The following is a 12,410-nucleotide window of genomic DNA, read 5'->3' as shown; positions in this document are numbered from 1 at the left end:
GCTGTATAATTGCATCTCTCGCATGTGTTAGTGTTTGGTGGAAGGAGGAGAGGGTTGTCTGTGTACATGAGGCAATTGTAACATTGGCTCAAAATGCCCAGATTTACCAGTTGGACCAGAGAGTACACCTGAAACTGCCCTTTGGGCATGCCTGGATAGGTACAGTGAACTGTTTTACTGATTGGCTGGTAAGGTTGAATAGAGAACCTTGTCCTTCTCTACAGTAACAAGTGTACAGCAATGGTGCAGTGTACCAACCGTGGTATCTCCTGGCAAGTGATGAAATCTCCACCTCTACCAGTACTCCTGGAGGATACAAGAGCACCAGCTGCAAGGGCAGTACTACCTGAGAGTAAAGGTAGTGTAGGAGCAGCAGAAGCAGTACTGCTATATTGGGTCCCAGACGTGCTGGGCATCGGTGCCAGAACTGGTGGAGTGGGGGCAGGATGACACTGGGATGGCCTACCTTGCTGTGCTGTGAAGCATTTAGTGATTTGGTATAGATGGATGACATGGAGACATTCTGATGACACATAATAGAAAATTAAAAAAAAGAGATAAGGGTTGGAGAAAGAGAAAAACAAAGATATAATATTAGTACCATCATATTTATCTGAAGTATTATATTTAAGTATATATCCTAACAATTACAGACTATAATTACAGATTGCTCGAAGTACTCCTTGCAATGTGCATACATTGCACATATGCTTGGTCCAGTTACACAGATTACAGTTAACAGCAGGTCCTTTATGCGACTTGTATAAAGTTAATTTATGTAATATGTTAAATACGTACAGTGCTGTATAGTTGTTACTCTTGGTATTTGAGCCCACAACCTCTAACTACAGTCAGACATATTAAAGACATATTTTTTTGTTTCTATACAATAGTAACAAAGGGAACATGCATATCCTAATTGTAAAAGCAAGCATGCATGCATAAGTCTGTAGCACAAATTAACTTTAGGAGTCAAGTGTAAGACTGCTTATCTTTAGTGTAGGGTAGTTTGTTTGGTTATGGGGGAAGGGTGTGTGTATGTTTGTGTGTGTGCTGTATGTATGTATTAGTTTTGCGATTTTGAATTTTGCGCTTTCAACATTTCAGTAATGTGGTGTTTTGGGCTTTTCATCTCGGTATTTTGGGCGTAGGGATTCTGTGTGTTCGGGATTTCATAGGGGACCCATTACATCATATCTATATATTATGAAAAAAAAATAACAGCAGACTTGTTGAACTAAGCACAGTTGTTTTCATTAGCAGATGAGAGAACGCAACCTTTCTATGATATCATATACATTCCTAGATGACTTTCGTTAATGTTCACTTTCAGCACAGTAAAGGTGCATACATGCTATCACAGTACCAGCACCTGCACAAAAAGAAAAAAAAAATGAATACCAAATACCGAATGTATGGTTTTGGGCATAGCACATTTTTGACATTTTAATTTTTGACATTTAGATACAGGGAAAACACTTCTTCAGTATTTCAATTGATGAGATATTGATAGTAAACTTCTTAAAGCTCTTGTTTCTACGAGAGTCACTGTTGGATTTTGGCCATGAATTTTTTTTCTTTTGTTATATACCTTGTTAAGGTAAGGATTCTGCCAGTGGGGTTTGTTTTTTGTTTAGATCTGAACTTTCTTTTGGTAGGCTCATCAGCCTCAGTACAGCCATTAATATATTTGTACATAGTTTCTGTGAATAATTCTACATAGGTACCTTCTTTCTTTGGGGTTTGGGGGAGCTGTGAATGTTGAAAACTGTCACTTAATAGGATGTAGTTTGCTTTAGAATTCTTTCCTGAGTTTACAGAGCTAATTTTTATTTCAAGTGAGACAGCTTTGTGTTCCAACCTCACCAATGAGGGCAGTGACATTGGTGGGGGGTGGCATGCAACAATATCCCATGTTGGTGACTATTAGTTTCAATATATTTGATCCTCTGGTTGGAGTGTACACTATTTGGACCAGGGTGTTTGTGTTGATAACATCCAGGAAAAGCTGTGATTGTGAGCTGGAGTGGTTTACATTTTTCAGTCTATAGAGCGGTAGTTAAATTCTCCCACAAATAAGGTATTTGATTGGAGGGTAAGCACCTCTAATAAGTTTATGTAAGAACTGTAAGCTTCATGGGTCATATAGTGTGACCTGTAGCTGGCCAGAATATACTAAGGAACCTTGTCTATGGAGACTTGGATGTCCAAGAACTCCAGGGCATCATCCTGTTTCACCAACTTGGAATAAACTTTGTGGCTAATGTAGCTCAAGACACTTCCACTTTTAGACCCTGTCTGTGCTGCTATTGGTCTAAATGTGTGGAAGACACTGTTCTCTTGTGCTGCCAGGGTACTTTCTTTGCTTTTAACAAAGTTACAACTGAATGCTGCAGGTGCACAGTCAATGTGCATTTCAGGTACACCCTCAACTTCAACTTTGGACAATTGCATGCAAGCTTTCAACACTATTATTTTGTTCATTGCAGCTGTGCATTGTCAGTGCATGACATCCATTGTGTTTCATTTGCAACATTCATTGTGTGACAGTGTTTTCTGTGTCATGTCTGTAATCTTATTGATGAAATACAGGTGGTGTTGTTGAGCTGACTTTAGGCGACACAGAGGGCTATGGAATAGGAATGAAATTAACATTGAATGTTTCTGAATTTCAGTACCTGTCCATGATGTAGCATTCATTAAATAAACTGGAAATTCATGTGAGATGGCTGTATGACCTGTTGACTGTGTTGTGTGATCTTGTTAAGTATGTATATATTTTAGTCTATACGTTGCTTATTGTTTTGTTATTACACTGAAGGGTAGTTATACTTGAAAGCTTTGTGGAATATTAAAACATTTTACTTTTACTGAGTGTTTCCAAAGTCTGTATTGTTAGTTTGCTTTGTGCATATTTGTTACAGACCTAGTTCACCTCTATGTTGGTCTTTTTTTATTGTTTGCCTAGTAATTGCTGCCATTTCAGCTATTTGCTTAATTTTGTTAAAATTAAACAGGACATTTTTTTACTGCCCTTGCTCAATATTTATTCTCTCAGGAAGATTCAATAAATCCTACACAGTCCGTTAAGACTGTGTGCCTATATCGGTGAGGCACACAGTACCGCACTATTTTGCAGTCAGTAAGCGGCTCTACACTGTGTGTAGCACCACGCAACCACGGTAAACACTGTGGCATGTTAATTACACCATAAGCAGCTTAATTGTATGCTAATGAACAAATCCAAGATGGAGGAGCTATTCGACAAGCTATAAAGCAACTGTGCAAACTCAGTACTGGTTTTCCCTGCTGATTTAAAAAACTATTAGAATACAGCCAAGGAAATGAGTCTACATAGAAAGAATAGGGGCTGCTGTTGATTTAATTCATGTGTATGTGCAAAAGGCTGAAGTCTATGCAGTTGCTGCTGCTAATAGACCAAGGCCAAGAAGGAAGAGTTTTCAGTCCCATTTTAACTTATCACCATCTGCATGAGGTGGAGATTGTAGATTGCTACAGTGTGGATAGTGACACAGTACAGGAACTCTACAACCTCTGTCGCCCTCAATTTAGACCCAGGGCAAACCGAGGGGAACCCATACCAGTGGAGACAAAGTTATGTGCAGCACTTAGAATTTTAGCTGCAGCAACCTTTAAGATCAACAGTGAACATGTTGGGGGTGTCACAGGCATCAGCTTCCAGGATCTTCCCTCAATACCAGAATGCTATGTTCCAACATGCCAATGACCACATATATTTATCCCTGTACTCCAGAGAACAGGGCCACAAATATGCTTTGCCTCCCTGCACCCCCCCCACACCACCCCTACTTTATTATTCTAACTCCGAGATTGGACAAACATATACACAAGGCAAACTCACACCCACACATTACAGTCCCTCATACACATACACACACACACACACACACACACACACACACACACACACACACACACACACACACACACACACACACACACACCACAGTCACAACACACACTTACACACACTAAAGCCACTCACAAACACACTTACACACATATACTTACCTGAACCGCAACACCAAAAGTGCTAACTCAAAATCCCTTGACATCGGGATTTTGAATTTTACACTTCTGGTCTTTCGGTAATGTGGGGCTTCGGGCTTTTTGTCTCGGTATTTTGAGCATTGGGATTCTGTGCATTCAGGATTTTGTAGGGGACTCGATGTAATACATTGCTGCACACAGGAAGCATATTTTAAAATATTTGTTTCTCAGGAAATATTCTTTTAGGTGCAGTGACTTTAAATTCCATAGTATTCATACTGTTGTTTAATATGCAGTACAGTTTTTGAATTAGCTAAAGGCAGCAAGAAAATACAGAAAAATTATACTTAATCACTCCAAAGTCTCTCTTTTGTCTCTCTGCTGCTGTAGAACTCTGCAGGGCACCAGGCAGGAGCTTGCTGAACTGTATACAAGCACAAAAACCTTGCAAATGTGGGTTTTATAGCAGGGAAATGAAAGAGATAGAAATTAGCCCAAAACAGCCAATAAACTACCAATTTATGGGCTGAAACCACTCCACCAGGGACAGATAGGCTGCTCAAAACTCCCTCTCTCACAGTGAACAGAGAAACTTCCTTCTATCCAAGTAAGGTATGGGCAAACACAAAAACTTGTAACACAGCCCTGAATTCAGCACTAACTGGAAAAATGGACTATACTAGCTTATAAAGGTGGGAAAAGAAATACTTTTTTTGTTTTTTTTCAGAAAATAAAGTGGATACAATAAAAAAAAAAACACTTTAAATGCACAGAAATGGCTATCCCACTTGAGTGTGTAGCCTACAACAGTTAAACAGGTAATTTAAACACAAAAACAACTTTGTTAAAGTGTGGGCAGTAAATAAAGTACAATATGTAGCTGAAACAAGCTTTTTAAATCACAGAAACTCTAGAAAATCGGTGTTTTAGGTAGAATTAGCTAAAGGCAGCAAGAAAATGCAGAAAAATGATACATAATCACTCCAAAGTCTCTTGTTTGTCTCTCTGCTGCTGTAGATCTCTGCAGGGCACCAGGCAGGAGCTTGCTGAGCTGTATACAAGCACAAAAACCTTGCAAATGTGGGTTTTATAGCAGGGAAATGAAAGAGATAGAAATTAGCCCAAAATGGCTAATAAACTAAGGGTAGAAGGCTGATAATTTCCATAGAAGAGGAAAGATACATAGAGTAACTGGTGAGGTACTGTATAGGTGTGAGAAGTATTTACACTGAATCGAGACAGTATTACTGGTGTGAAGTAGTAGGGGGTAGTTATTAGTAGAGGCAGAGGTTACTGTTAGAAAAATATTCATCATAGTTTTGAAAAGAAAATATTGTTAATAATTGTAAGTTCATGAGTTTTACTCTATATAGATAATACCACTGACAGTATAGGACAGGGTTAGAATGTAAACATAATGGTGCATGTAGTTACCCTGATGGCGAAGAGCATTGGCAAGACCAAGTTGCAGAGAGGTGTTGTTGTAAAGTTTAATGTTGTGGAGTGTCTCTGCTTGCATTATTATTAGTGCAACACTGTTCCAGAGTTTAAAAACAGTTATTGAGAACAGGTCTCTGCCATGGGTATTGAGAGGTTTTGAGTTAATGCAAGGTGTTGGTCTTTGGAATGCAGATTTCTAGGCAGGGATCTATAACTGGATAAAGAGGATCATTGATGAGACTCTTGGTCAGTATCGTGCATTTAGGCTGTTTTTAGCTATGCATAGGGAGGTAAGTTTGGCAGCTCAAGCAGATTTAGCTTCTTCAGGGTAGTATAATCATAAGATCTAGAGATGGAATATGTAGCAAATTTGGTAATTTTCTTGCAGCATTTTTCCACTTTAGACAATTGTCCTGACTATTAGGTTAGTAAATATGGTAAAATTGTGGGATAAGTTAGGGAGAAGCTGTGGTTAGTAAAGTGTGGTTTAGTCTTACATAGTAGTCTGAGTTTTTGGTTGTTCTGTTGTTAACATATAGAATGCATTGTTCAGATGTTAAATGTTCATCAATTATGGCTCATAGGACTTTTTTGTTTTACTAGCTCTGTTTCTGTTCTGTTGGAGGATCTTATGCTTATTTCTGGCCTTTGTGAGGATTGATAGCTCGAGGTAAATGCTATGAGCTTTTATTTTGTAGGACTTAAGAATATTTGAGAGTGCTGCAACCAAGCTTCTTGAACAAGGATAGCATCTTATATAATATTTTGTGTCTGTGAGTAAATTTGGGTTGAAGTGATGAGACTGAGCATATTTTGTAATGCAGCTTTGGTTTGCTGTTTGCATGTCATTAATAAATATGTTAAACAAATGAAGGCCTAATGTCAAGCCCTGGGTTATGTCTAATTGTACTGGTTGGTAAGTACAAAAAATGTATGGCCATTCCATGCATTATGTGTTCTTTAAGTAAGGTAGATGGTTAACAATGCAACAGATGTGGTGCTAAGGCCTAGGGTGGAGAGTCTGTTTAACAGAAGCCTGTGGACACCATATAAAAGGCTTTGAAGACTTCAAGAAAACTAAAAAAGGACAGGCACAAGGGTTCCATTGTTTAGTATTTGGTTAACAGAGTCCAGGAAAGATAGCAGACCCTTCTGTATGCTACAGTGTAGCCAAAAACCATGCTCTGTATTCGTTAATAAATTATCATGTACAGGGAAGTTCAGGAATTAATTGTGATTACAATTGTGATTGCCTAGAATTTTGAATTGAGGTGAGAGCACTGTGATGTATCTGTAGATCGACAGTCCTCTGGACTGTCCTCCTTTATGTAGGATTATAGACTGTTTTTTTTCCAAAAGGATAGAACATAAGATTCAGTAATAAATTGACTGATAAAAATGACTTTAGTGTAAGCTAATGCATCAGCAGTTATTTTGATACATTGTGCAGAATGGTTGTCTTTGGCTATGGTGATGGGTTTCAGTTAGAATACCAACTTTTTGATGGTGGTTATAGAAATGGATTTGATTTAAAATTTCCTTAGATAAAGTAGTTGGAATGGGCAGGGGATGACCTGTCTGTTGTTTGCTGATGGAGGTGGCAGCACCAATGAAGTGATCATTTAATTTGCAGGTGATGTTGATGTCAGGTGCATTTGAAAGGGGTTTTAGTTGTGTTTTTCTCAGGTTTTAAAGATCGTTAATAGTTGCCAAAAATTATTTTGGTTTGATTTGCTAACATTGTAGATTTGTATAGTAATTTATTTTGTCACTGAGTATATGATTCTTTGCAAGGTTTTGTAGTTGTCTGCATGTTTTATATTTAGTCTCAGTTTACTCTTTGTGCTAGTTGCCCCAAGCCTTATCTCTACTTTTCTTTAATTGCTAGTTTCATGACTTAGCTGTTGGGTATCTAATTTTTAATCTCATTTTACATAATGAAGTTTGGTTGTTAAGTATGCTGAGGACTGTGGACTTAAAGCTTTCCATTCTTGTATCCAGAGGTAAGGTTTTGAGAGATGTTCACTTTCAATGTTTAAGAGTCACATTTAATATGTCTTTTTTTTTTAAAGTGGTCAGGCTATTGAGTGGGTTGAAGTATAGAGAATGGAGCAGGTTGACAGTAATTTCAGTGAAGATAAGATGTTAGAAATAAAATTGCAGAAACTACTTTGGCAATAGTAGACTATTCAGTTTCCTCCAGTGTTGTACAGCCCCAGAGTTCGTATATTTTAGTTTTGGAGTGTGGGGACTGGAGACTTGTCCCCGCATTAGCAGAGCAGGAGGCCCCCTGAAAAAGAAAAGACTTTTTCAGAAGTAGTTTTGGTGAATTTATTTCAGTGAGTTTACTGTGAGAAAAGTTTGTTTCAATCTATTGACATGAATCAAAAGTCTAGAGGACTGAAAGTTTTATGTGATCTATGACTATGAGAGTTGGAAGATAGTCACTCAATGTATCTGGAAGAACTCCTGTGTGAGTTTTGTTTACTTGGTTAATATATAATCCAAGATACTTGCTTTTTTGAGTGGTTTATCATACCTGGTAGGTTCTTTAATTAATTGGGGAAAGTTGTATAGGCTGATGTTTGGTTTGTGGGAACTAGGTGATGAGGTGGACCAATGTATATTCAAGTCCCCCATTACGGCTGTTTTGTGTTTTTGTTGGATGAGGTCTGTAAGAGAATATTTTCAGTTGTAATTGAATTAGTATTATTAGGGGGTATACAGATACCTATGATGCAGCTATGGTTCAGATACTTTTGTGTAGGCTTAGTCTAACGAATGCTATGACAATTTTGGCTGTATCAAATTATGGTGTTGGGTTGTTAAAGGGGTTATTTATAGATGGTTGTGATATAGGATGGCAGTGCCTCCCACTCATTTTGTTTTCTGCTTAGCCTATAGTCTATAGACTGGAAAGTTGAGTTCTTCATCTTGGATATCTGACTTTAGCAAGGTTTCTGTAAGGGCTAGAATGTCTGGGGAGTAGTCATCAATCCATTCATGGAGATCAAAAAGTTTGTTACATACAGACTGTGCATATTTAGATTTAATATTTGTTTTGAGACTGGGTATGTTATACTGTTGTGATGTATATGTACTTGTGGTAGTTACAAGGTAGGACTTGGCAGTTGTTGTATTCAGTGGACCTATATTAGTTGTATGTCTCCAGTTGATACTATCTTTATAGGTCATGTCAGAGCTTCTTATTGCTTTCCTCAAAATAAACAATTATAAACAAATATGTATTACTGTCCTTTACATCCCTCCTGACTACAATATAGTTATATTGGAAGATATCCTACATTGAATATCCATAACATTTCCACAAGAAAAAAATACTACTAGGTGATGTGAATGCCAATTGGTTGGGCATAAACTCTAACTTCCCTATATCTAACATGAACTTATATGGTTTCACACAACTAATTAAGACCCCCACACATTGTAGTAATACATCAAATTCTCTATTGGACTGGATCCTAGTATCAGACCCCAGCAAATACTCCACCACAGGTACAATGTCAGAGTCTATCAGTGATCATCTCCCAATCTATATGACTAGACATCTCACACATCCAGTTAAACAGCATATTTATAAAACACCTAACCTTTCCAGGTTTGACCCAGAAATGTTCATTACTGCACTATTACCTATTAACTGGATCCTCCTAAAAGTCCTCCCTTTAGACAATGCTGTAAATGAATTCAATACAACTTTTCTAAATTTCCTAAATAGCTTTGGACCTCCTAGAAGGAAGAGACTAAAACAACTAATTCAATTTGGCTATACAAAATGAGTAGAGTGCTAATGCAGGATAGAGAAAAACATGGAAATAATGGCAAAAATATAAAACACCTCAATATCTTGAAAAATTCAGAATGCTCTGTAATCATACTAAAAAGCAAATAAATAAAGACAAAATACTATACTATAATAACTTTCAGAATAATACTAAACACAACCCTAAAATACTTTGGACATCCATTAAAAAAATCTTACATTTATAGATAGTATAGCATCTCTAACCAAGGATTCCTCAACATCCAATCCCAGCCCTGTCCAACAGCCATATATTACCACATCCTCTTTCACCTCCAAACCTGTGCCCACATACTATATAAAACTACTCTTAAACAAACTTCAACCATGCTTCAGCTGATGAACCTTTGAAGTGAGTTCCTAAAAATAACAGCCAATAGGATTTCTTGTTCTATCTCAATCCTTAGAAATAGGTCAGTCCAGGAATCCATGTTCCCTTTCTCTGGAAGAAGTCACACATTATCCATCTGTACAAAGGAGGAAATTCAACAGACATTAATAACTTTAGGCTTATAGCAATCTTATCTCCCCTCGCCAAAATACTTGAAAAATGTATTCAAAAACAATTGCTAGACTATCTCCTGCAGGAAGAACTCCTATCCCCCACACAATGTGGCTTCTGTCCTTCCCATAGTACTAGCACTGCCCATCTAACCTATACTTATACTGTCAATGAAACTAGAGGTAACGACAAACTAGTCTCTTCCTTATTCCTAGACTTGTCTAAATCTGTCAACACAGTTTGTCACAGCAAAGGCTTACTTCAAATGCCCTCACTAAGTCACTCTCAGCCCACCCTTCTGTGGTCCAAAAGCTACCTGTCCAATAGGTGTCAGTCAGTAAGATGGCACTCTAGTCGCTCGTCTTTTTACTTCCCAGTCACCAGCAGCATACCTCTCAATTGTAACAAAATTATTGGTATTTCCTGTTTTGAGGGGTGAAATAATAGGGTGCCATGAATTCCAGAGTGACCGCTTTAAATCCCAATTTCTTTTTTTTTGTTTTACTTTCATTTTTTAAGTTAACGCTGATGCCATCATCCATTGCCTATGTGTCCCACAATGTCATCAATAGGCATGGGTGTGCATGATGATTTCAGCATCATGAGTGTGGCAGTGCCCTATGAAGTGTTTATCATGTTTTTTTTAAATAAACAGTCTACAGTAGCAGTGTTCCCAGATCAATACAAAATCAGGTGAGTGATGTTGTACTCCCTGTTCTCACAGAAAATCACTACTGGCATATTTCCTATTGTTAGCATGATGTGTTAACTTTTGTCTTTTGACCAATATATCAGGGATGAGGGGGTTTCTTGCACAAATACAAAAAAGGCTCTTGAAGAACGCATGTTGTGTCTAAGAAAATGGAGTGCAGCATAGCAAGGTTTATTGTATTCACTTTTGCAATAATTTTCCCATTGCAGGGATGCATCCATCATGAGATGTGGTTAACCATTGTCAGATGTGTCTCCTTTTTCCCACTCAATCCCAAACGATGGGGCTCCTGTCCCAAGTGGCTGGTGAAGTACACTCTATCCTTCCTACAGCGTGGGTAAAACTATTGGCACCGTTTACCTAACGGCAGAAGCTGTGTGCAGTGCAAATGGTAGCAGACCAACTGCTTAACATATGTTTTGTATATTCTTGTGATTTAACTCTTTTGTGTTGAGCCATGTGTCAGTCAGTCTGGAAATGGAGACCAGTTTTAACCATGCAGTTCCTCTGACATAAGGTTAAATTTTTGATTGTGAAACTGGCAGTGGCAGCTTGTCCTATTGGACTGCAGGACTGCAGCCCCCCCCCCAGCTAAAAACTGGCAGCGGCAGCTCATCCTATTGGACTGCAGGACTGCAGCCCCCCCCCCTAGCTAAAAAACAAAAATAAAAAAATCCCAAAACTAAAAAACTCAAACATGAATGAGTGGAAACTCGATTCTGGACTGCTATTTAACCAGTCTGGATTTGGAATAAGGCAGCAGTCTCACAGATGCCCCAGAAGTCTATGCAGTTTCAGCCATATAGACTGGAAGTGGATCAGATTGCAAGGTTGGCAGTCTGTGCTCACATGAATGCATGCTCAGACATTCCAGAACAAGAGGAAGCAGATCTTTGGATTGCTGTGCTTGCTTTATGGAAGAAGCAGTATGTGTGTGACATGCCTCCAGTGACTATAAGATCTCAGGAAATATACCTGGTAGTGGCTAGACTCAAACCCTGTACCTTGGGGTTTGGTAGCAGGAGCTTGAATTCCCTACCCACCATCACTTGTGAAAGCTTTGCTTCATACTGCTGTTCTGTTCCTCATAATATATGCGGTTTTCTGGAAAATAATGACAGACATTTGAATTTCAGACTTCATATTCTTCAGAAAGTACATGGTAACACAAAACCTTTTATTCTAGCAATTTTCTGTTTATAAGATCACTGTTGGCTTTGTCCAGGTTTTTTGTGCTAACAGATTGATAGCTACGGTGAGAACTGAATTCACTGAATATGTTTGGGGGGCTGTATTCCCCCATTATTGGCTTTGTCTAGGTGTTTTGTGCTAAGAAGTTGAGAGCTATGCTTAGAGCTGAATTCACTAAATGATAGCCATTTAAGTTTCAATCTTCCTGTCTTTCAAGAAGCAGCTGATTTGGCATAGTGGTATATTGCTCTGACTGTAGTGCACAGTGTCCTGGTACAAGAGTTGGCAGTGAAATTCATGGTGACAACACAGCATTTTATTTTTGCTTCATACTGGTGTTCTGTTCCTCATAAAATCTTTGGTTTTCTGGAAATTATGACAGGCATTTGAATTTCAGACTTTATATTCTTCAGAAAGTACACGGTAACACAAAACCTTTTATTCTAGCAATTTTCTGTTTATAAGATCATTGTTGGCTTTGTCCAGGTTTTTTGTACTAACAGGTTGAGAGCTATGGTGAGAACTGAATTCACTGAATATGTTTGGGGGGCTGTATTCCCCCATTATTGGCTTTGTCTAGTTGTTTTGTGCTAAGAAGTTGAGAGCTATGTTTAGAACTGAAATCACTAAATGATAGCCATTTAAGTTTCAGTCTAGCTGCCTTTCAAGAAACAGCTGATTTGGCATACTGGTATGTTGCTCTGACTGCA

The sequence above is a fragment of the Protopterus annectens genome, chromosome 2.part0, assembly GCF_019279795.1.
Source record: "Protopterus annectens isolate FY-2018-M chromosome 2.part0, PAN1.0, whole genome shotgun sequence".
NCBI lineage: Eukaryota > Metazoa > Chordata > Ceratodontiformes > Protopteridae > Protopterus > Protopterus annectens.
This window is presented reverse-complemented; position numbering follows the sequence as displayed.